Source organism: Cryptotermes secundus, unplaced genomic scaffold (assembly GCF_002891405.2).
Source record: "Cryptotermes secundus unplaced genomic scaffold, Csec_1.0 scaffold1415, whole genome shotgun sequence".
Lineage (NCBI taxonomy): Eukaryota > Metazoa > Arthropoda > Insecta > Blattodea > Kalotermitidae > Cryptotermes > Cryptotermes secundus.
Window position 1 is genome coordinate 525722 of NW_019744143.1, and position 24119 is coordinate 549840.

General features: G+C 45.6%; 1 long non-coding RNA gene across 1 annotated transcript in view; it reads left to right on the forward strand.

Moving 5' to 3' along the window:
- LOC111874597 overlaps positions 1-23834 on the forward strand; it is a 60266-nt gene extending 36432 nt beyond the window's left edge. Inside the window, exons 3-4 of the long non-coding RNA XR_002844591.2 lie at positions 22767-22939; positions 23684-23834. This is a non-coding gene — a long non-coding RNA (uncharacterized LOC111874597). The remainder of the gene's footprint in view (positions 1-22766; positions 22940-23683) is intronic.
- The last annotated feature ends 285 nt before the right edge of the window (positions 23835-24119 follow it).

Genomic DNA, 24119 nt, shown 5'->3' on the forward strand with positions numbered 1-24119 from the left:
GTCTGCAGACACTGCAGGCTGAAGGAGACTTAGCGTGTAGTGATTTGTAATGTATGGAAATCAGTGACAGTGTTACGACCTGTAAGTGCGCAATAAATCTACTATCCAATCCAAACCCTGTCTGTAGTCAACGCTGCACAAGTCGGTATGTACGTGTCTGCAGGCCCAGTGTGAGGCTTATTTATGGGAATAACACACGCACACACACATGCAGATGGCAGATAATGTGAGAACTGTGACGATAACATTGGCAAGGCGTTGAGGACTGCCGATGAGAGAACTTCGTGCTTTATAATTCTGCAATAAAGTAATTCTATAATGGGTTTCCACTCTTTATTCTTCCTTGATTACGGTTAATGATCGCTAGATCCAGCAGCAAAGCGTATGGGTTTCTGATTTCCTGATCATAATTACCTTCAGTCACAACCGAACTGACATCTCCGGACGACGAGTGCGTGCGTGCACCACGATATTATGCTGCAGACTAAGCACGTAAGTAAGGGCCGCACCATAGCTCAAGCGGTTAGTCGCTGGCTTCCCACCACGGCGGCCCGGGTTCGATCCCGGGTCTGGTCAAGTGGGATTTATGGTGGACAAAGTGGCGCTGGGGCAGGTTTTCTCCGAGTGCTTCGGTTTCCCTTTCCAATCTTCATTCCACCAATTGCTCCACAATCACTCTCACCTATCATCTGGGGCTGGTACAATAGGCCAGAAGTGGCCGCAGTACAAGGGACTTAGTCCCACCCCACTAGCAATAAAAAATGCACATAAGTAAAGATGTGCCGTCAGTTGACCGCTGCATCGAACACAGGACGGAAGACTCGTTGCCTACGGTGGCCTGTCTTACTGCTTCAGTGTTTGTTCGGTTGATCCCAACAGATGGAAAGCAAGAGGAGGACTCCTTGTCCCTGTAAATGATGACGTTATTTTATTGCTTTATTTAGTAGAGCTCCGTCAGCTGCTGTGTTTGTGTAGCGTCGAAACAGAACTTACGAATTACGATTTGTAGCGGACTGAATTGGCAGTCGTCATGAGACTAGGGTTTGTGCTGATAAACTGAGAAAGGCTTCGAAAGTTCCACTGGTTTTGGATCAGCGCTCTTGAAGCTTGTTTCTAAGTGGAGCAAAAAAAACCTAGAGTTCTGTCTGCTGCGATATGTTGCCATTGAGCCTGGTGTACCTGTCACCGATCTGCACGGACTTATCCAAGCAGACATCTCTTCATAGTCACCGCTGCTAGAACGGAGAGCAGATCGTAAAAATCACCATTCCGATGAATTTTCTCACCCATCCGAAATTCGAACCCAAGGCCTCAGCGCACTGATTAGCAAGAATTACGTCGCAATATTCCGTGGCGTTGTTTTAACGCAAGAGAATCTACGTTGCTCAGTTCAAACGGAAAACCCGGATCTCGAACCCAGTACCTCATAATTGGATTCTACACCCGAATAACAAGCCGTTGGCGATCCAGGTAGTTGAATGTCAAGCCAGACGCTCAAGTTGAGGTTCCTTTTAATGGCCGCTGAGTGACGGCTGTGAAGGATTTGCATCAATATTTCACTACGCAAAGAATCGAACTGGTCCGTTTTAAACCGATGTGAGGACGTGACGTGTAGGCACAAGGTCACCTCAAGGCTCCGGTACCACCTGCTGATGTCATGTGACGTTCAGAGCGTACTGATAGCAAATCCGCGAATGCTCAATAACATTGGCGTAATCACGTTTCACGTTGCAGTGTCGTTAGATAAACGACAAGAATAACAAACTAATCAAGCAATGTAATGCATTAGGAAAGTGGTCCGAAAATCAGTTCACATTTCATTTAACAGTACGATGCAAATCTGATGATATAAGATAATGAAATGTTAAGGGTTCGGAACCTGCTGGTGTCTGTTTTTAATCCCTATTCCAGAAAACGCTTACAGGCAGGTAGCGTGGAAGACTATCCAAACGTGTATCAATACTCGACTTCGAGAAGTCTGCTCAGTCGGCATAGCGATTGGTTGCAGGCTGCACAGCCGAGGGAGTATGCCTGGGGTGTAACGGGCGGCTTGCGCGTAAGGCTGACAACTTCACCGCCATCTGTGAGCCGATCGTCTAGAAAATGTGGGAACATCGACGTCTCACAACCCTATGGGCCTCCATGGCCTGTCACAGGGATAGCTGTTCAATGAAAAATTGGAAAATTGTTTGTTCGTATGGCCGCTATGTCGATTTAAGGCGTACTACAGCGCATCTTAGGGTTTGTTACGTTGGAGATCTGCGAATTTTCCTTTCTTTAAGAAGAGAGAGTAGACTTTTGGGATAAACGTGCAGTGCAGGTGTATGTCCGTTTCAGTTGATGATCAATTTCCACGAAATTTGGCTTGAACGTTGTGACGTAGGACCCGAAACTGATACCTTTTAATTGTATATGGTAAAGAGTGAACTTGATGGATGACGCACGAAACCGTGAGGGCAGAACGACGCTCTCCTAGCTGACATTTTGCGCAATAATGACAAACTTCCCTGAATATTCTCATGGAATGTGAAACAACAAGATGGCGTCTGCACGGGTGGACGTTTGGAATTATGCATTTAAATTGTGGTATGGAAAATAACATAAACATAGGGCTACAAATTCTGTAAGAAATATTGGCCATAAAACAACAATTTCAGTTTTGACAACTCTTGGAAACTTTATGTACGTCGGCAGAAAATATACGTAAGTAACAACTCCTTAGCGGCCTCCGTAGTCTAGAGGTAACGTTCCCACCTCATGACTCGTGGTACGCGGGTTCAAACCCGGCGGAGGTCGTCGAATTTTTAAGGGCGGAAAAATTCAGGGAACAAGTCCTCCGGGAGGGACTTTAATCCGTGTGTCCCGTGTCGTAGCTTTACGGCACGTAAAAGAACCTTATATCTCCAAAGGAGGTCACTGAGCTAAATTCAAGGACGTTTTCCGCCCAACAAGTAGTCTCTAACACCTCTGATAGATGGGGCAAGCATTATAGATACCGCCAAGCTAGTGGAGGCCGAACTCGCTGGCTCGGTCGGGACTGATGTTACGCACGAATATCGGTAGGATATATAGACTGGTAGAATATCATAGAGGGAAGCACAATGGACCAATACTGGTCTAAGTGCATGGGGAAACCCACCCTTTCCAATAACTAACTAACTAACTAACTAACTCCTCCCCAGAACGATGATGTGATGATGATAATATAGTGTGTAGATTCGTTTCTAGGCAACGTTTCGGTAAATATTTTCCCACTGCAATGGCTACTCTGGAAGCTATAGACGAGTAAGTACTGTGGAAAGACGGTGTGCTTTTACGTGGGAGGTGGAGGATATGTCGAGAAAGAAATTTTTTTTCGAGGTTAGAATATCACATGTTTTACATTTGTATTCATTTGCGACCTGTTTACTGACTCCCTCATATTTCAAATTGTAGGAGACTGGAGCCATGACAGGTGGAAACCACCTGCGGAAGGCACGCGTCTATATGCAAGTTCATTTAGAAGTTGGCAGTCCATAATGCTAACTATGTCGAACCGGGGTGTAATTAAAGTAAGAGGGTGAGGAGGGAGATCGCTATCATATGCGTTGTCGCTGAAACGAAGGATGTCATGGCTTCATGACACGGGAGCTTCGTAACTGAAGTTAAAGGGGACATTTACAGCCTTCATAGTATGCTGTGTCCTCAAATTGCTTGAATTCGAAACGTCAAAGGAATCTTGGAGGGATCGAGTGAAATAATTTTACATTAAGGGTAAATTTGTCCCTGTGCTTATGTAGTTAAGCATTATGCCATAAAACATATTGGGGAGTGGAGTTATAGCTCCATCATTATCGACCTCTGCACTAGATGCAGAGTGAATGGTTAGCTTCACGCCTCTGCCGCTTTAATCCCGGTACACATTGGATAGGAATCTGGGTGGTTTTCATCTGGTATTCGGGAAACTGGTCTAATGCACGTCTTTCATGTCATTTATATTATAGTTTTGTAATGGTATGCGCATTATGAACAATGATATTGTGGCGTATTGGCCCTATTGAGGAACTGTTGAACCACAGAGGCCTCGGGGCACGCGCGCAACGGGAAAGTTGCGGATTGTATCGGCGCGTTTCTAGACGACAACTCTGTGAACGCTTGGATTGCGCAACAGGAAGTGCGAGTGACGTCACATACACCACTCATCCCGTAACTACGCAACCCTCGATAAACACCCCTCACCGGTAGGCTGTGACGTCACGCAACAGCGTAGTCCGTGCAGAGACTATTGCTAGGCAATCGGTAAACACGACGTTACGCAACAGTGGTAGCCATCACGTAACTGTTTTCTGTGTTGTCAGTGCGGAAGCTACATAACGAGGCGGCGACGAAAAGGGAAGTCTCAAATATGAGACAGTAAAATATGGTAGCCAGTCCCAAGGGACTCTGACCCGAGAAAAACCGCGCTGGAAAGGGCCAGCAGCATATACAAAGGACAGACCCGTCCTCTCGTCAGAGAGGGCGCCCCACAGAAATAAGACCGTAACTCTCACAGTAATAAATATCTGGTCATGAGCCCCATGAGGGTGCTCGACACCAAGACATACTGACTGCCCGTCAGTCGCAGTGTCACTTTGACTTTGTAGAACCTGAGAGAGAGTTACTGGTATGAGTTGAAGTCCAGCAGCTACGAGTTGAGTTGTATGGAGTGAATGGACGTGTCTACAGCAGGAGAAGTAATTGTGATAATGCAGATTACAGTAATTGTGGAATTGTGAATTGTGTAAGTGTAAGAGCGAGTGTACAATAAATTCGTTAAGATCCAAAACGGCGTGAAAGTTATTTGTCGCGTTACAAACACCCAGCACGTGATAATATCATACCAGCGTCCTAGTATTGTCGTATGTCGATCCTTTGCTAGGCAACGACTGCGAAATAGGCAACTACAAAGGCCGTTACTATAGAGAGACCCGTAAACAGCAACAACGGGACGGTGTTTTCTGTGAGGTGCTTGCAGGGTTGTTATAAACAGGACAAGTTAGTGAGTGATTGAGTTAGATAACCGCTGGGTTCAGTTATTGAGAGCAGTTGCTGTGAGAAGCGATAGATGAAAATATTTTTTATTCCCGTAGAGAAATGTATATGCATTGACCGGATATGCTGTTTAAATCTTAAAATCGCCTGCAAATTCAGCGCGATCTTGTCTCCGATCACCTGTGCTCACAATAAATCTAACTTATACTTCACCAAATCTTTTACTAGTATCTTCAGTGAACTTGACTCGTGGAGATTCTCGCACTCGAAGAACCAAATCTTATTCATGAAAATCTGAGGGCCTATATGCAGTTTCGTCACATACTGTGTTACATTTTTGCGGAGAAGAGTTGGTAGCCCTGCCCCCAACACCCGACCTGCTGGACCACAACTTGTCGTCTGCCTGCGACTGCCTATTCCACGTACTTACAGCCATCCGTCTGCTCCACCCCCGACCTGCGGAATCGCCATAATATGCCTATTTAAACTTTATTTCGAAATATAAATCTATATGGTTGTGACTACTGGAAGCTGAGCGGGACACCAGAAACAGTGTTTTGGGTCCGGTACAGGCGTGAGGCTACCTGATGCGTGAAGCCCGGAAGCGAAGGAGAAGAACGTCGTAATACTTCTCACGCGAGTTAAGGGAAGACACTGTTGTATTTTTTCAGCTCAACGGACTTTTATTTTGAATGGAAACTGACGACTCTTTAACATGGAACACGCTATATGAGGCCTGCACATTCCTTCATCCCTGTTTCACGCTATTCTCGTAAATGTTGGACAGGATTCCTGGAGCCAGTTTGAATTGTTTGTGTTTCCTGCTGTCGGTCCAACTTTAAAATCATGTTTCCTGCGTGTAGAATGAAAGAAATGTCCAAATCATGCAATGAGTTGAAAGCAGCTAAATATAGATACTGCACTTTAATTGTTTTAATTTTTTGTTTTTAGTCTACATACAATATACAGAATGTTCCAGGAGAAAATCTCAATATTCTGGGAGGTCATAGTATCCGTCATTCTAAGAAAAAAGCATGTATGTACTTGTGTCCTAGTCCGAACGGTTTCTGAAATGGGCTATTTCACTGCACAATTCCAAAACTGTTGACAAGAAAGATATATTACGTACTGGGTCTAATACCGGTATTTATTGTTCAAATGACAAAGTTGGTACAGTTTACCTAGTGTAATAACACTTTCGAAAATTCTACCGTCAACATCACTGCACTTTGCAGCTCGTGTGAGGACGTGGCATGTTGTTCGTCAGTACAGTGTACAGTGCACTGTACAGTGAAACAGCTCTATCTCGGTGCAACTCGTGTGAGGACATGGCGTGCTGCTCGTTTGTACGGTGTACAGTGAAATAGCTCTATCTCGGAAACCGTTCGGAATAGGGACACACGTACATGTACATTTCTTTTTGCTTACAATGACCGATATTGTGACTACCGAGAATATCGAGCTTTCCTCTTGGGACAGCCTGTATAATTGGAAGGAAAGGTATGGCTGCCGCTGATGAGGGCCACCCATGGATACTGTGATCTCTCTGTCGCAGTGTATCCCTGACAGACACTTTCCTCCGCGTGAGGGAAACCTGGACAGTGTTAAAAGGTAAAAGGTAGAGATTTCCCTATGCTTAACTACGCCATAAAGAGGTATGGAAGAGTGGGTGTATGTATCCTCGTATTCTTGACCTCGACACTAGCTGAGAGCTCAGCTTAACGCTACGGCCACTTTACCCCCGGGGAAAACTCCATGGTACCCATTGGATAGGTTGCTGTATGGGTCCCATTGTGGACTCTGTAGAGAGGACAGTCTTGCTACTACCGGGTCTCGAACTCCAACCCCTCGGTCATCCAGCCCGTAGAGACATCCCGGCTCCCTAATATTGAACTGAATACTGATCTAGGTCAAAGGATGTGCGCCTTGCTGTATCAGAAGTTGATGCGGTCGAATGAAGAAATTGAAGGGGGAGGGAACCAGTTGAGCTGGAACGCGTTGAGCACAAGAAACAATATTTTCCTCAGGTAGACACGGCTGCGCATTCCCACCAGTCGGGCAATGTGGCTCGAGCGGATCTTGTACGATTGTGTTACTAGGATGCACTCGGAGCGATCTGTTGTGGGACAGGACCAAATGACTGCAGGGGATTCCCTGCGGCCGTGTCAGGTGACGTGGCGTCGACTTTACACCAGGCCCGTGGTCTGTCACGGGAGAGTCCGTGTGGTGAACTAGTGGGCCCTTGGTAAGACTTGTCTCTGAATACATCCGTTTCCCTTGCCGCCCTCGAAGTCTGCAGTCAACACTCGTCACAGTCTTACGACGCAGTGCCACCCCGCTCGAGCTGCTCCAGGGCCCCCCAACCCGAATACCTGAGTCTCTGATGCCACAGTCCGCGCTTCCATCTAGTGTGTTGCCGCAAATGTATTTATTGTGTTGTATGATTCAGTGAACGTGAAGGTTTCCTACCGTCTCCGGATCCATCTATTTTTGTCCGTCACAAATTAAATTAGAAGGCAAAATAAGTTATATTGTCACGTTTTTATAAAGTGTGACTATAGACGGATTTCGGAATGATGATCGGACTTACTGGTCTCTCTGATACAGCGCGTGACTACACTTTACAGTTCACTATTACACGCACACACTAGTGTCCACAGTCACGTCTTCACTAGTCGTTGCATGGTAGTGGCTTCCAACGGCGGATAATCCCCTTCCTCTGGGTTCCTGAAATATCCCCAACTTCTCAAAGCAACAGCTCACAACTGCTGAACCCCAACAGTTCTCTAACTCACGGATTCCTAACTGGCCCTACCTATAACACCGCTTCTATTATTGCTGTATACTCTTGTTGCCGTGGAAACGTGCTTGTTTGCGGAGCCGTTACTTAGCTGTTACAGCAATGGCTGTTTTATAGTTTCTTATTTCGCGGTCTTTACCTAGGGGGAAGATTTACCTGTACTCCACAGCCACCAGTTGATCAGAGGACTGACATATGTTCCGGAACCTGCATCTCTTTCGGAAACAGCCTGCAGGCTTGTCAGGGCGTTGTGACAGAATTGGACTGCAATCAAAGGAACATATTTCGCCTGACGTGGACAGTTGATGAGTGAAGAGTGCTCGTGCTACTTACGGCAGAGTAAACAGTTGGAGCAGCCAAACAGCATGCTGTCCTGAGTCAGACAGGCTTTTCAAACATTTCTTCAGATCTTTCAAGCAATATTTTGATGGTACTAATTTTAAATAGGCTACGGCCAGTTCTGTGTTATTCATCTTATCGCAAGTCGCTGAGCTGGCAGAAACCTATTAGCTTTTTTATTGCTAGTGGGGTGGGACTAAGTCCCTTGTACTGCGGCCACTTCTGGCCTATTGTATCAGCCCCAGATGATAGGTGAGGGTGATTGTGGAGCAATTGGTGGAATGAAGATTGGCAGGGGAAACCGAAGTACTCGGAGAAAACTTTCCCCAGCGCCACTTTGTCCACCACAAATCGCACTTGACCAGACCCGGGATCGAACCCGGGCCGCCGCGGTGGGAAGCCAGCGACTAACCGCTTGAGCTATGGCGCGGCCGACCTTTTAGGTTAGGAAGTTACCAAGCGGCAACTTTCCATGCATATATAGGCCTCCCCAACCCATACAAACTGCTCCACCCAGCTCTCCTCCCCACACAAACATCTCCCCAAGTAAGGGTATTGCGACAGCTGTTGAAACAACGTTGACGTCTCATGGCTCCATGGTACTGGCTCCCCTCAGGTGTGTCTGTGTGAGAAGACACCAAAAACACTGCTTCCAACAGCTCTTATATTGTTGCGTGCGTGTCTTCTGCGGCTACTGAGCTATTGCTTTGCAACTGGTATGTTCTCAGAGCCGTTCCCTAGCAACTGCTATCTCTACCAACTTCACAATTCTGATCTTCAGCAGACATGCCACATTATGTTCAGTGAAGGTATAGATCGCTCCGAGTTGGTAGTGTGGGGCCGATTATCCGATTTCGAGGTACTCCTCACCCCACACCAACTTGCAGATCATGTAAAGATTAACATTCATCTCATGTGGATTAGTCGCTGACCAAACGCGGCATTTTTGGCTGTTGATGTTGCTGAATAAACGGAACTACGTCTCTTAACCATGGGCAATATTCAAGACGCCGTTGTCACTTCTTGCACTGATGCCATCTTGTAGGGATGCAGCTGCAAGTGCTGCCACACGCTCTGCAAGTTTATGAATGAGACGGTTCTATCGTTTGTGGTGCAGGTGCAGAGTGAATTTCGGCTCATACTGTATCTTTTCAATTTTGAAAAAAACAATTTCAACTACAAGATAACTAGGCTGAAGCCCTAATGACTCAACTGTTTGCTAGCCTGTGCACATTCAGTGGCTGAGGGAAGCAGCTCTTCCACTGGGAATCTGCAAGCAGATTACCAATCTCATCCTTCACTAAGTTAGTTCTAGCTTGGTAACCCTTCTTAAATTCATTTATACGTACTTCTGTACAAATCTGCAGTATTCTTGTTCGTACTGTGTTACAAGCTCATTAATGTTAATAAGATATAATACAATTATTGTGTTTTTGGACATTGCCCACGAAGGATATTGCCAAAAGAACAATAATGGTCATTAATGTTGTCTTTGGAATAATATTATCACGTGTTGGATACGTCACGCGGCAAATAACTTCCCGCCGTCTTGGATCTAGCGAATTTATTGAACACTCGCTCTCACAATTACACAATTCACAATTACACCACTACTGCCATCTGCAGTATCACAATTACGTCTTCTGCTTCCATTCACTCCGGCGAATGCTAGATTGAAACTGACTGGTTACTCTCTCTCTAGTAACTGGCTCAATACTCAATACTCACTACTCTAGTAGCTTCCGCACTGACAACACAGAAAACAGTTACGCGATAGCTACCACTGTTGCATAACGTCGTGTTTACAGGCTTTGCTGGGGAACGCTGCCGAGAGTTGTTTATTGCTGTGTAGTAACCGCGGTGTCCCTTGTTACATCACAATGGGAAGTGCTGTTACGTCACCGCGGGGGAGGGGCACGGAGTGTTGACTGGCCTGTTACCGTAGCAGCGGCAGTTGCTCCGATGCTGTTTCGTCGCCGATGGAGGGGGGGTGTTTACCGAGCTTTGCGCCGTCCACATCACAATGTTTATTTGTTATTAATTTATTTATCGACGCGTGCAGTAAGTTGTATAGCGTCAAATAATAGGGCTATCAACGGGGAAGGATGAACTGGAGAAGATACGGGAAGGATTGAGAGGAGACGGTGTGGGAAGGATGATCTGGAGAAAATACGGGAAGAGTGAACCCGAGACGTGGGAAAGATGAACAGAAGAAGATGCGGGAAGGATGAGCTGGAAAAGATGCGGGAAACATGAACTAAAGGAGATGTGGGAGTATTGCGGTCGTGGCGTTGGGCCCAATGTGAAGAACTAAAGCAGCATTGTTAAGGACTGGCCAAAACCACGAAGAACCTAGTCTGCAAATATGGTCTTGATGCTGAAATTTGAAGGCGGGACCTCACGAAGACTGAGCAGCAGTGCTGCCTAATTACCGCGGCGTTTTATACGTGACAACAAAGAGTACACAAGCAAGATTCTCACATTGTAACTCTCGGCATTGGATGGGCTGGCGGACGTCAGCTGCTTGTCTCTGTAGCTATAAACGCCATTTATGTTCTTGCCATGCGGCTGAGAATGAACAGATCACCAGAGCAGGCTCCTGTATTACAGTTCGTTAAATCCTATGTAATCACGTCAGTTGCTGCCGTCTGCAAACTTAATTCTCCTACAAGTCGTAAAGTTTAACTGTTGCGAACAAAAGATATATCGAAAACTGGAGATCAGATTCTATTGACTTCATCCTAGTTGTTATAAAAGCGTGGTGCAGCGGCAGTGGGAATGTGCAACACAAGTCAACACTGCGGGATTCTCACACCGCACAATATTTCATCGTGCCATGTGCACGCTCAAACGACAATTTCCATAATTCTTCTGAGGCCGAGAAGACGTACATTTCTCACCACGCCCGTGATTGGTGATATTTGCACCGTGTAATCTGTGCTGCCTTTATTAGACGGCGACTGGCCTGAGAATTTACAGATTCAAATGCTGATAAGTAACGCATGTTCACGTTAAGTCCCATTGCAGACAATTCCTCTAGCGTTGCGTGCGTGTATATGGTGGCAGTTACGTAGCTGTTTCTCTAGCTCCACAATTCTTGCTTTAAAAAAATATGCCACAGTACTGACATCTAGCCAGCATCCCGGCAACAAAAGAGTCTCACGAAATTTCTTTGACAAATGTTCTCTTGCTTTACTGGTGTCAAGAATATAGGCCTAACACAGGTTTATAGCAATATATAGTGTCACGTGTATTAGTGACTGATTGATGGTTGGATTTATTGAGAACTTATAGATGTTAACTACAAGTAATTATAACGCTGTCTGTAATGCTTGTTCTCGCCTTCTCACTACAGCACACATTAAGTCTTTTAGTCTGTCATATCTTCACCAGCCGTTGCCTGGTAGCGACTTCCAACGGTAGACGTTCTCCTTACTCTGGGTTCCCGAACAATCCCCGTGCCTCAGCTACCAGCTTGTGACAGCAACAGCTCACAACGACTGAACCGCAACTGCCTTCTAAGTCACTCACTGACCAGCCAGCTCTCTCCACTCCAACGCGCTCAACTCAACTCAGCTAACCTCCTCCACTGTGATCGCCGTCCTTCGGAATACTAGCGCAAAAATTTTTATAATGTACAGTATTTGTTTATCCAGGTCGGAGGCTTTGTTTACATTATTTTTTTTTGCGGTGAGGAGTTGTTAGCCCCACGCCCAACCCCCAAGCTGGGAAATTCTTGAGTAGTTGTAGATTTGGCTTCTTCCCAAGAAGGGCTCAGCTCCATAAGTTTTTTTAATGCTAGTGAGGTGGGACTAAGTCCCTTGTACTGCGGCCACTTTTGGCCTATTGTACCAGCCCCAGATGATAGGTGAGGGTGATTGTGGAGCAGTTGGTGGAATGAAGATTGGCAGGGGAAACCGAAGTACTCTGAGAAAACCTGCCCCAGCGCCACTTTGTCCACCACATATCCCACTTGACCAGACCCAGGATCGAACCCTGGCCGCCGCTGTGGGAAGCCAGCGACTAACCGCTTGAGCTATGGCGCGGCCCTGTGCTCCATAAGTAAGTGAGTAAGAAAGTAAATAAGTAAATTGACTATTTGTTTAAGTCTATAACTACATACCTACATTGTAAGCAACATGACCTCCCCAATTATAAACATTGGCCAATGGACGGGGAAAAGCAGAGAGAGCTGAGATTGGCCAAAATGTGTTGAAATGCAGAAACTGTATAGTTGAAGAAAGCAGTCTTCTGGGATTTGGCACCGTGTATATGTGGTGTTAGCCGACGTTTCGGAGGAACGTATCGCCTCCATCTTCAGGGTAGAAGAAAAAATATATAAGAAATCTGCAAGCAAAGAGACCGTGAGTCGGTTAACACCACATATACACAGTGCCAAATCCCAGAAGACTGCTTTCTTCATAGTCACCGCCGTGAAAGCCTCAATTCTTACAACTGTATAGTTATCACAGAATTATACGATATTGTGAGACAGACTGTGAAGAAAGGCGAAGAGGAAAGTTCCATGTGCGCACACAGTTCTAGTTGTCAGACGTGTTGGAAATGTAGTACATGGAACAGCACACCTCACAGAGCTTGGCAATCCTTAGGTTTTAATTTTCTCAGTTGGTATCACGTATCCGAAATGGGTATTTTGAAAGCTTGAACTCCTGAATATGTGTCACGGGATGTGCTCGCAGCTGATTGGCACATTCGGGCTCTGAAAGCGAAACCCTGAGCTCAAAGTATCTCAGTTAATAAAGCCTAGGTACTTGAACGCGATGAAGTCGCTCCCAATCGCCCATTTCAGGCTGATTTATGTCGGATCGCACTGCGCAAGTTTATACCGCGCTGTTTTCAAAGCAAACACTCCTGCCGCCCCGTGCCGCTTTATAGTCTTGCCACTCGCCTGCAGAGGTCGTTGTTTGGAAAACCCACAAAATATTTGGCTATCATCAGGCGTCCATTTTTATCGAGTCTATAAATGCTACTTGGAAAGTGCTGGTGTGTCTGGTGGGACATGCGCCCGTCATCGTGGCAGCCTCTCTGGCATGGCTGTATTGCGAGTAATCTATATCAAAGGCTCTGGTTGTCTGCTCATCTCCGTAAGATCGTTACGTTAATGCCTATCTTGCTAAAGACGTGATTATCCCGTGGATTTGGGATCGACCATTGTTCCATGGGGAACTGTCAGAGAAAAGGAACCTATTCGCCACTGTCTTGGTACTTCAGGCAAAAGGAAACCGTAAATCCAGGCGAAAGTATAGCGTCTATACTAGTAAATTATATATATATTTATTTATTTATTAGCAATCAGAATTAAATACATTCTTTAAGCTAATTTGCTAATTTAAACACCGTCCTCGTGTGCTTACTGTGTCGTGATGAGGGCTCCTCCAATGAGAGATTCTCTTCAACCATGAAGTAGATCTGCTGGCCAGGATTTCTTTAGCCTTCTTCGTTGTTGTTGTTGTTCCAGTAGGGGCTGCAGTAATGTATTGCTGTGGTGTCCCAGTTTATCGTGATGTTTTATGCTTCTTTCTTGGATGACTTCTTTGATGAATGGTGCATTGAGATCGTCATGTAGGGTCTGATTAGCCACATACCAAGGTGCATTTGTGACCATCCACAGTATTTTGGACTGCCTTCCTTGCATTATGGCTATGTTCGCTTTACTGGTGCATCCCCATAGTTCGATTCCATAGGTCCAAATAGGCTTTATGATTGTCTTGTAAAGAAGTACTTTACTATCTAGAGATGTGCTAGATATACTTCCAGTGATCCAATGTATGTCTTTTACTTTTAGGTCTACCTGTTTTCTTCTTTTTTTGTCTATATGCTGCTTCCAAGTAAGCCTGGAATACAGGTGGAGTCCAAGAGACTTTACTGTTGATGATTGTGGAATTACAGTATTGTTTATGTATACAAGTAAATGAATTGCACATTTCGGATTGGCGTGCTGGTGGGCCTGCATATGAGTGCAGACTACTTGCTGAATGCCAGAACTGCTTCAGTCAGTCTGTTACAGATGCCACACGCGGTCTTGGGTGACGAGTGCATTGTTTTTGTCCCTCTTGCGCGATATCGGCAGCGAAGAATATTTTTGTAAGATTTGAGGCTTTCACGGCGGTGACTATGAAGAAAGCAGTCTTCTGGGATTTGGCACCGTGTATATGTGGTGTTAACCGACGTTTCGGAGGAACGTATCGCCTCCATCTTCAGGGTAGAAGAAAAAATATAAGAAATCTGCAAGCGAAGAGACCGTGAGAACCGGTAAAAGCAGACTGTGTGGAAATATACACAGCTATGTGAGAGCAGAGAAGGTAGGGGGGAAGGGTAAGTATACAAGTGAAAGCAGTAGTGTGGGAGGGGTAGGGGAAGGGAGCTGGGACAAGCATGGTTTTTGTGTAGGGGAGAGAAAGGCAAGGTTAAAGGCTGGGCACTAACCCGTAAGCTGAGGGGGTTGGGCAATTGAGATTGGAATGCGTCCAGGAAATATGAACAGAAAGGGGGGTTTTGTCTCAGCAAGTCTTGGAAACCTCTCATCTGTTCTATTAAAAGCCCCACCTGGATATGATGCCTGATCCAGAAGGCCACACAGGCCATGACCAACCAACATAACAACCCCCCCTCAGCTTACGGGTTAGTGCCCACCCTTTAACCTTGCCTTTCTCTCCCCTACACAAAAACCAGGCTTCTCCCAGGACCCTCCCCCTCCCACCCACACTACTGTTTTCACTTCTATACTTGCCGTTCCCCCCATCCTTCTCTGCTCACACATAGCTGTGTATATTTCCGTCACAGTCTGCTTTTACCGGTTCTCACGGTCTCTTCGCTTGCAGATTTCTTATATTTTTTCTTCTACCCTGAAGATGGAGGCGATACGTTCCTCCGAAACGTCGGTTAACACCACATATACACGGTGCCAAATCCCAGAAGACTGCTTTCTTCAAGGATATTTTTGTTCTTATTACAGCGCTACAAATTTAACTTCATTGGACCACAGTTATATACGAGGAGCTGGACTATTTGGACAATCAGAACTAAATTTATTTAATTTATTTCATGCTTCAAAATCTCTATTCGGGAATACCAGAAAATTGTTTATCGATAAACACGATTTTCATAGGATTTGAGGTTCTCACAGCGGTGGTTATGAGGCGTACTATCTTCTGGAATATGACGCCACGTACACCGTTGAAAGTCAACCGGCGTTTGGGAGGAACATGTCACCTCTATCTTCAGGGAATAAGATGGAGGCAATATGTTGCTCCGAAACGTCGGTTGATTTTCGACTCTTTACACTGCGTTATATCCCAGGAGATAGTACTCTTCAAGATCATTTTCATTTTGGACATCGTTCAGTGCCTTGAGTTTGTGATTTTGGAACCTGGATTTAGTTAAATTCGTAACACCATCATAAAAAGTATCGGTAAGGCTCTCCCCGTGCTATACCATAAAGGCATACGTGGGAGTGGACGTATAATTCCACCTTTCTTGACCTCAGCACTAGAGGAAGTGAGTGGCGAGCTTCACGCTGCTGCTCTTTACCCCTGCTTTCCATTGGGTAGGAGGTTGGATGGGCCTCTTGCACTGCCGGGATTGAACACGAGCTTCCAGCCCGTAGCCCATCGCTATACCAGATAGTAATAATTGTAATGATAATGACCATAGAAAAGATGTTTAGGGCATAAATTCTAGAGCTCTCTTTTGTAATTTACGTATTTACAGTTGCAGGCTTATACGTATTAAGGAGGAGAGCAGAAGCTGACAGTTACACAGTCTACTTTCCGATTTCTACACAGGCATGTGTCTGTCACTTGTCGGATAACCTCAGAATCTCTCTTTGTGTTGACGCGTACATTTGACGCCACCCACTGCCCTGTGGTCAGGCGTGGGGCGCCATACCATTTCCCGAGTCTCCCCTTCTGCGCCAGGGAGTCAGTCACTCGTGTTCCCTAAACCATTCTTATGCCATTTGTAAGCAGAATGCATCCAGCAGGAACTCCACAAAACACGTCTCACAAGGGAATGGTCCGATCCGACATGTCTAAACCTGCCCTGTTTTTTTTCACTGCAAGAGTACACACAACAAAACCCATTGTCAAATTTTTAGCTGCTAATACGCACTGAAAGTATTTTTTAAAAATTGCTGAACATGGCCAATATTATAGCCTGCCAGACCCTTGTAGAAATGTCCACCCCTAGCAGAGCAGAGCAGTACGCAACAAGCAATACGGCTCAGCCTAGGCTTCCGGTGCATCGGTAGAGAGATAAGACGGCACAAATGCATCGTAATCTGACAAGTACACAGCTGGGGTTGTACAAACCTCTGGTACAAGCGGTTCCGCGTACACAAAAAATGAGTAACTTCGGTAATTTTTAAAAAATACTTGCAGTGCGTATTAGCAGCTAAAATTTTGACAGTGGATTTTGTTGTGTGTACTCTTGCAGTAAAAAAAAAAAATCAGGGAAGGTTTCGACATGTCGGATCGGAGAATTCCCTTGTCAGTCGATAAGGCCAAGGTACATAAATTCCGCGCTGTGAATGAGATATGGAATATTGCGACCGGTCGGGTAAGCTAGCGGCTCAATCTTTCCGCAGCTTTGCGAGCATATAAAGCCCGACGTAATAAGAGCCAGTCAGGCTGTACAAACACAAGTCTCGTAACGATTCACGTGGCATGTTGTGTTCCAACAGATGAAACCGTGTTCTACGAAAACTCATGTTCTACCAAGCTCATAACAACAGTTGATGGAGCCCTCTCGTGGAGTTTCCTCGAAGCTGTGGTTGCCCCAAGGCGACAGGAACAACATGTTGATATGAGACAAGGGGCAGGCGTCCGTCTGGTGAAAACACTGACTGAATATCCACAGTTATTGCAAGCCCCGTATAATCCCCATTTTAGGATCTGATATTGTCTCGTAAGTAGTGTGTGTATTGGATGAGAGAAACACTCATTATATGATATATTTATGTTGGTGGTCGCTTCAAATTTTCCGTGGCACGTGCTGCTTTCTGATTCGTACTCGTTAACATATTGTGGCGCGTAGAGCCGTTTCTAGACAACGGCTCTGTAAACACGTTCCAGTGGCAACGGATAGAGGCACTCCGTGCAGGGAGTTGTAAGGAGGAGAACTGAAGCGACAAGAATAGTGGAGTTCGAAGGGAGCCGCCGTCAGAGAGGACTTGAGCCCGGAAGTTGAAGACACTGCGGGTTGGAAAAGATTTAGCGTGTGAACTGTAAAGTGTGGAAATTAGCAATTGCACTATAATTAAGTGTAATTACGAGTTATGTGTTAAAGTGGTCAGTAAATCCAATATTCAGTCCAAAACCAAAACCTGTAGTCTGTAGTCTAACACGTGGCAGTATGTTTAAGGATGAGTTCAAGAAAGTGTTCTGCTGAAATGCAATTTGGACCACGCAAGTTGAGGCATCTTCGTTGCAAGCCGTTCATCAAAATCGGATGGACAGATGCCAGAGAATAAATGCGCCTGCGCATTATTGCGGAATGTGCTTTGAGACAGATTTCAGGGAAACTGGGAAGGCGCAATCCGTACTGAAATAGAGAATTTCCACATGCGTCCTCTGCATCGTCACACGTTTCAGCTTTGCTCTCGTCTCCCGTGGCAGATCCTTTAGAGAAGCGTACAGTATCAGATAGAAGGCCTTGACTTTGTTTCGATGTATGGAACGGTTGCGCCGGTTACGGTAGCCTAGCGGTCTAAGGCGCTCGCTTGGAAACCGGGATCGTGGGGTCGAGTCCCACTCAGGGCATGGATGTTTAGTTTGTGTGTGTGTGTGTGTGTGCGTTTCTCTGTGTTTGTGTACAGGTAGAGAGGCCTTGCGACGAGCTGATCAACCGTCCAAGGAGTCCTACCGAATGTGTAAGATCTAGAAAAACCGAAGTGAACGGAGAAGTCCATGGAGGTAGCCTAGGCCCACTGGGGCTGTAGTGCCAAGGAAAAAAAAATGAAACAGTTACACACACGCAACAATGTGCTCCCAAACACGCCTTGACCTGTTTGTGCTCATATTACGTTCATATTCGTAAGGTTTTAGATTAAAACATTGCAGATCGCGTGTTGTTGATATTGTGGCTTGTCTGCTGAAAACCACAATTGTGAAGCAAACAAAGATAGCCACTGCAAGGGAACGGCTATGCAAACACTCCCATTGCTAGGCAATGGCTCAGTAGTCGTCACATGATGGCCGCAACAGACACGAGAGCAACAAAGAAGAGCTGTTGGAAGCGGCGTTTTCTGTGCTGTCTGTGCCGAGGGCCAGATGTCATTACGAGTATAGAGTCTTGGGACGGCAGTTAGAAGAGCAGGAGGTTGGGGTTTGGTGGCCGCCAGTCTGCAAGGACTTGATCTCGGGAGCAGAGGAACGGCCACTGCTGGAAGACCTTACCAAGCAGCACAACGAAGACCGTGACTGAGAACACTAGTCCTTTTGTGTCTAAATGTCCAATAAATCCTGTTACCAATCCAAACCCCGTATATAGTCATTCAATCGCTTAACAATATAGCAGTGGGTTAAATATCTTAACACAGTTTAGTTCAGAGACTTGTACGCGGGATCCGTACTCAGATGGACGTGGAATCGAATCGTGGTAGAGTACGAATTTGTATTGCTTGCAGTTTGATACATGTTAAAACTCGGGATCCGAGATAGCTCAGTCAATATAGTTACGGACTAGGGCTGGAGCTTCTTCTCTTCTCGGCTGCATCCATATCGGCTGGCTCGGCTCCGCCGACTCGCCCAGCTTTCTGTCCGCTGTGTACCGAGGGCTCTTCAGCCGGATATAATGGTAGAACTATACCTCCATTTCCCATACGTTCTAGGGCGTGATGCTGAATTAGGAAAAGTTTACTGTTTTACCATTACACATTTATGTTCTTCGTTGGAGTAACGGCAAGAATTACACACATATCATCAAAGAATCGTTCCTTCGCCATGTTTTTAATTACGGACGTGGAAAGGAACGTTTTATACATAACAGTTGGCGTTACTTGATAACTTACGTTCTACTGTGATTTGTATTCGCAAGATGCGAAGAAGAGTCTCTTTTAATTTGTTGATACATATTTTTCGACCTTCAGAACTTCCCTTTGAAGCTGCATTTTATTGGCATTTTAAACGAACCTGGAGACCTGCATAGCTAACTGGATTAGCGCAGCCACTGCAAAGCAGCGCCGCGCGTGCACACATTTTCCGCTCTTGTGGATACCGCTCTGTCGTCACGGTTTTGTTTCTGAATCCAGATGTCAGCGCGAGCGTGTTGCTAGTGCAGTCCATTTTTAGTAAGGCGTAATATTGGGCATGCTCTTACCCGAGCGGTGAAGAATCGCTCTTGTGGATTCTGCTCTGTCGTCACGGTTTTATTTCTTAATCCAGATGTCAGCGCGAGCGTGTTGCTAGTGCAGGCCATTTTTAGTAAGGCGTAATATTGGGCATGCTCTTACCCGAGCGGTGAAGAATCGCTCTTGTGGATTCTGCTCTGTCGTCACGGTTTTGTTTCTGAATCCAGATGTCAGCACGAGCGTGTTGCTAGTGCAGGCCATTTCTAATAAGGCGTAATATTGGGCATGCTCTTACCCGAGCGGTGAAGAATCAGATTTTGACACGGATGTGCTCAGTCTAGTGGTCATAACTGAAGATTGCTTTTATATTCGGCTTTCCAGACTACGTTACGCAGTCCAAATAGTGACTAACCCACCATTCATTATTACCTTCACATCTAGTTGCACGCTACTGCTGCTGCAACTATAATTGTTATTACTACCACTACCACGACCACTAAATGTACCACTACTGCTACNGATTACCTTCACATCTAGTTGCACGCTACTGCTGCTGCTATTACTACTACTGCTGCAACTATAATTGTTATTATTACTACCACTACCACGACCACTAAATGTACCACTACTGCTACTTATACTACTATTGCTATTGCTACTACGATTGCTACTACTACTATTGCTGTTACCACGACCACGACCACTTATGCTGCTACTGTTATTACTACTATCGCTACTACTACTGCTGCTGCTGCTGTCAAAGAACAGCAGTTGCCGATACATTTCTGAACTTGGTATAACCTAAAATGGGTCATTCGGTAAGTGTTCCTTATGCGCTGCTCCTGTCTGACCTGGTTAGGCACAAGGCCCCCACCCTTCCCCCCGTTTGTCGCACCAACAATTATATGCACGAACACCCATCCGCCGTACTCAGTTCTACCCTGAAGACGGAGGCACCATCTACCTGCAAAACGTCGACAGCATTACCTAGATCCACATGACGCAAAAGTCCAAGAGGAGAATTAATACATGTACAGTTGTAAATAGTACGTATCCACAAGGAAAAGATTATACAGAATGCCGACACCCAAAATTGTAAATATAGATTACATGTAGTGCTGACTGTGACCGCGACAAATGACAGACACGTCCTCTCGTCAGAGAGAACCCGCAAATTGACAAAATGGTAATTGTGGCAGTACAAAAATCAGATCTTGAGCCCCAGATGGAGCCAAAACTGACTGGCCGCCTGACCATCGGACGTATGGACGTATAGCGACTTTGACCTGAGTCAGTCTGAACTAAGAGGTCATGAGTTACCGTCATGGATTAGATGTGAGAGGGTTGCCAGCCAGCGAGAACCGGAGCAGTTGAGCAACGGGGACGGAGGACGGTGTTGGGTGCCGTTACCAGGCAGCGCATAGCGAAGATATAGAAGATCTAATGCGTGTCATAGCGAACTGTAAAGAGTGTGAATTAGCCATATCGCTATAATTATTTGTATTTACTGTTTGTGAGAGTTCAGTAAATCATATTACGATTCCAAACCCCGTCTATAGTCACTCCATCACGTGACAATATACAACTTAGAACATATGGATATTGACATAAAATAAAACCATAATTCTACAGTCGTAAGTACACAAATTCCCGTGAGCTATGGACATGGGTTCCGAACTGGTTTTGCATGACATAATCCGTTGTAAGCAAATATGTAACGTCTTAGTATTAGAATTCTTTTAAAAAGTTTTGCTGGTAACGTTAAATGTTCGCAATGCGGACTTCGGCCTTCACATCGCCTTTTTCTTCTTGTTATCTCCGCCCCCTCCTTACCCCCCGCTGCTGGCGTCTATCATGCGCCGCTGGGTGAGTCGAGTTGCCAAACAAAACGAATTTGTTTATCTGGCCCACAAAATGGTGTCTGTCATTCTTTCCTAAAGAGCGCTGTATTCTGGATAGACCTCACAGGAACTGTCCACAGGTTTTAGGGTTTGAAGTCATGGGCTTATTCCTAACCTTGTACGTTATATCTTATTTTTCAGAAGTATTGTTGGATTATTCAACTGTTCAGCTGCAAATGTTACATGGTTTCGAATGAGATACTGAGACTACATTGCTTGATCATTATGTATGGAATAAGAAAGAGGCAGCCGGTCACGGTAGCCGAGCGGTCTAAGGCAAGTACTGTCTTGGCTCGCTTGGAAACCGGGATCGTAGGTTCGAATCCCACTCAGGGCATGGATGTTTAGTTTGTGTGTGTGTGTGTGTGTGTGTGTACGTTTTTCTGTGTTTGTGTACAGATAGAGGCCTTGCGACGAGCTGATCACCCGCCCAAGGAGTCCTACCGAATGTGTAAGATCTAGAAAAACCGAAGTGAACGGAGAAGTTCATGGAGGTAGGCCAAGGCCCACTGGGGCTGTAGCGCCTTCAGATGGGAGATACGAAGGTGAAGCAGTCTGAACCGAACGGCACCACATATTCCGTAACTGTAATCTCCTTCCTAATTCACACTTGTCACTGTTAGTCGAAGATGCTTGAGAGTTTCACACTTTCGAAGAACGTATTACGTGCCCCCATTGCGATGTTGTCCAGCATTTCAGTGATCATACATACATTTTCTCTGCTTTTATTTCTAGATAAACTTCCATAACAGCGTCTAACTCAAGTTTTGTGGTGCACATTATGATCGGCTCAGATCATAAATTCATGCGTTCCCGTAAACTCTCGCTAATCCCGAGCAATTTGGGGGGAGTAATCCAGAAATCCGGATTAGCAAAACAAAAGGAAGTCCTAAAAGAAGAAAAAATTTGGAACATAAATAAATGGGAATTTAATGATGTCAATAGTTCTGATGAAAAAATACAAAAATATCACTGTAGGGCTTTTATTTAAAAACTATTAAAAGACGATCCATTTATTCATCGAGAGAAGACTGAGCAGTTGTGTTTGTTTTTGAAAGTAATAACACAGGTTTGAGGGAACTGTCAAGTTTTGTTGAACAAACAAGTGAATCGTCTGCCTTCCTAAATTCCATGTGCCTTTTAAAGTATGTACTTAACTGTGAACAGCATTTTTCATATTTCGATCCGAATTATCCGACAACCGGATTAACCGGATTATTGAGGGTTTGCTGTAATATTAAGAGATACTTGTTGCAAAGTAATGAACCGGATAAGGCGAAATGACAGGCTGTCATGATTAACAAGATTATCACGGCGGCGTCTGTGGCAGTAGTGCGTCAGTTGCAGGGGGAGAGCACCCCGACTTGAAAGCCCGTCCAATTCGAATATCCGCTTGGTGCTGTTTCAGACGTGAGCAGACCGGGCGGCCACGAGTCCGTGCGCAGCACAAAGCTGGCCCACCAGTTCTGGTTCAGCTACCCCCCACCTGGGGGCGGGAGTAGCCGCTCCCAAACCGACGAAGAGAAGAAAGAGAAGAAGGAGGCGGCAGAGGCGCTGGCAAGGGCGGAGCACGCGCAACAGGTACACAGAGTTGATGTCTACATTACTACTAGTGTCTAGGTATTGGTGCTATAAGTTGCTCAAAGCAAGAACTGTGGAGCCAGAGAAACGGCCGTTGCTAGCTAACGGCTTGGTAAACACATTCCCGCTACAACGGATACGCATGCAAAAATATAGGTGCTTTTGGAAATAGTGTTTTCTAATCGGTTCGTACAAATGGGATATAAGAAACACAATTGGGGCAATGGGATCAGTTCTGTTCCGGGAGTCTGAAGAGAAGACTCGGCGGCAGTTAGGGACAGAATAGTTCAGTTGGAGGGGAGCCGCCATTCACAGAGAAATAACCACTATTAGAAGCCATTACCAGGCGTCTAGTATTGTAGATACTGCGGGCTGGAAAACACTTGGTGTTTGTGATATGGTCAAGTGTGGAAATCAGTGATTGCCCTATAATTAAGTGTAATTATGATTTGTGTGTTAAAGTGATCAATAAATCCAATAACCAATCCCAAACCCCGTCTATTTCTAAAGTACGCAGTGTTTAGTCCCTACAAGCATGAATTTCCTGAAAATAATTTACATAAATCCGGTTCCTCCTTGCCAGAAACCGGCTCGACTAATGTTCTAAGCAGCCTTTTAGCTTTAAAGCATGCTGTGCATATGGTAACCAATTCTTCACAGGGTGGGTTAACACGATCTGTTAAATTTGCATTAATTTAATTATAAATTAATGTAATGGAGTCTGACATCCTGTCCCTGTTGTAGGCAGCCCAGCAACAGCGCGCCCAGGCTAGGGCCGAGCGTGCGTTAGAACGGGAACAGAGGGAATTCGAGCGGGAAGTCAGGGAACACCGAGAGCAACTGGAACAGCAGCAACAACAGCAACAGCAACAGCAACAGCAACAACAGCAACAACAGCTACTCGCGTAACGTGCTCTGTACCAGCCAGCACTGCGGCACCCTCTACTCGACTCGGCACAATACTACCAGCAGAGTGAATGCAGTTCTGGCTCCTTGCAATCAATGTGAGTACTTGTCTGCTGTAGCGACGAGGTTTCCACGGCTCTGGTGTGATCACGTTTGGCAGATGTTTGCAGACGTTTAGAACGGAATTTCTGCCTCCAATTCAGGGTAAAGGACGAAGCCGAACATAACAACAGGGACACGGATATTGGGATAGGGGCCACTCTCGACGACGAAG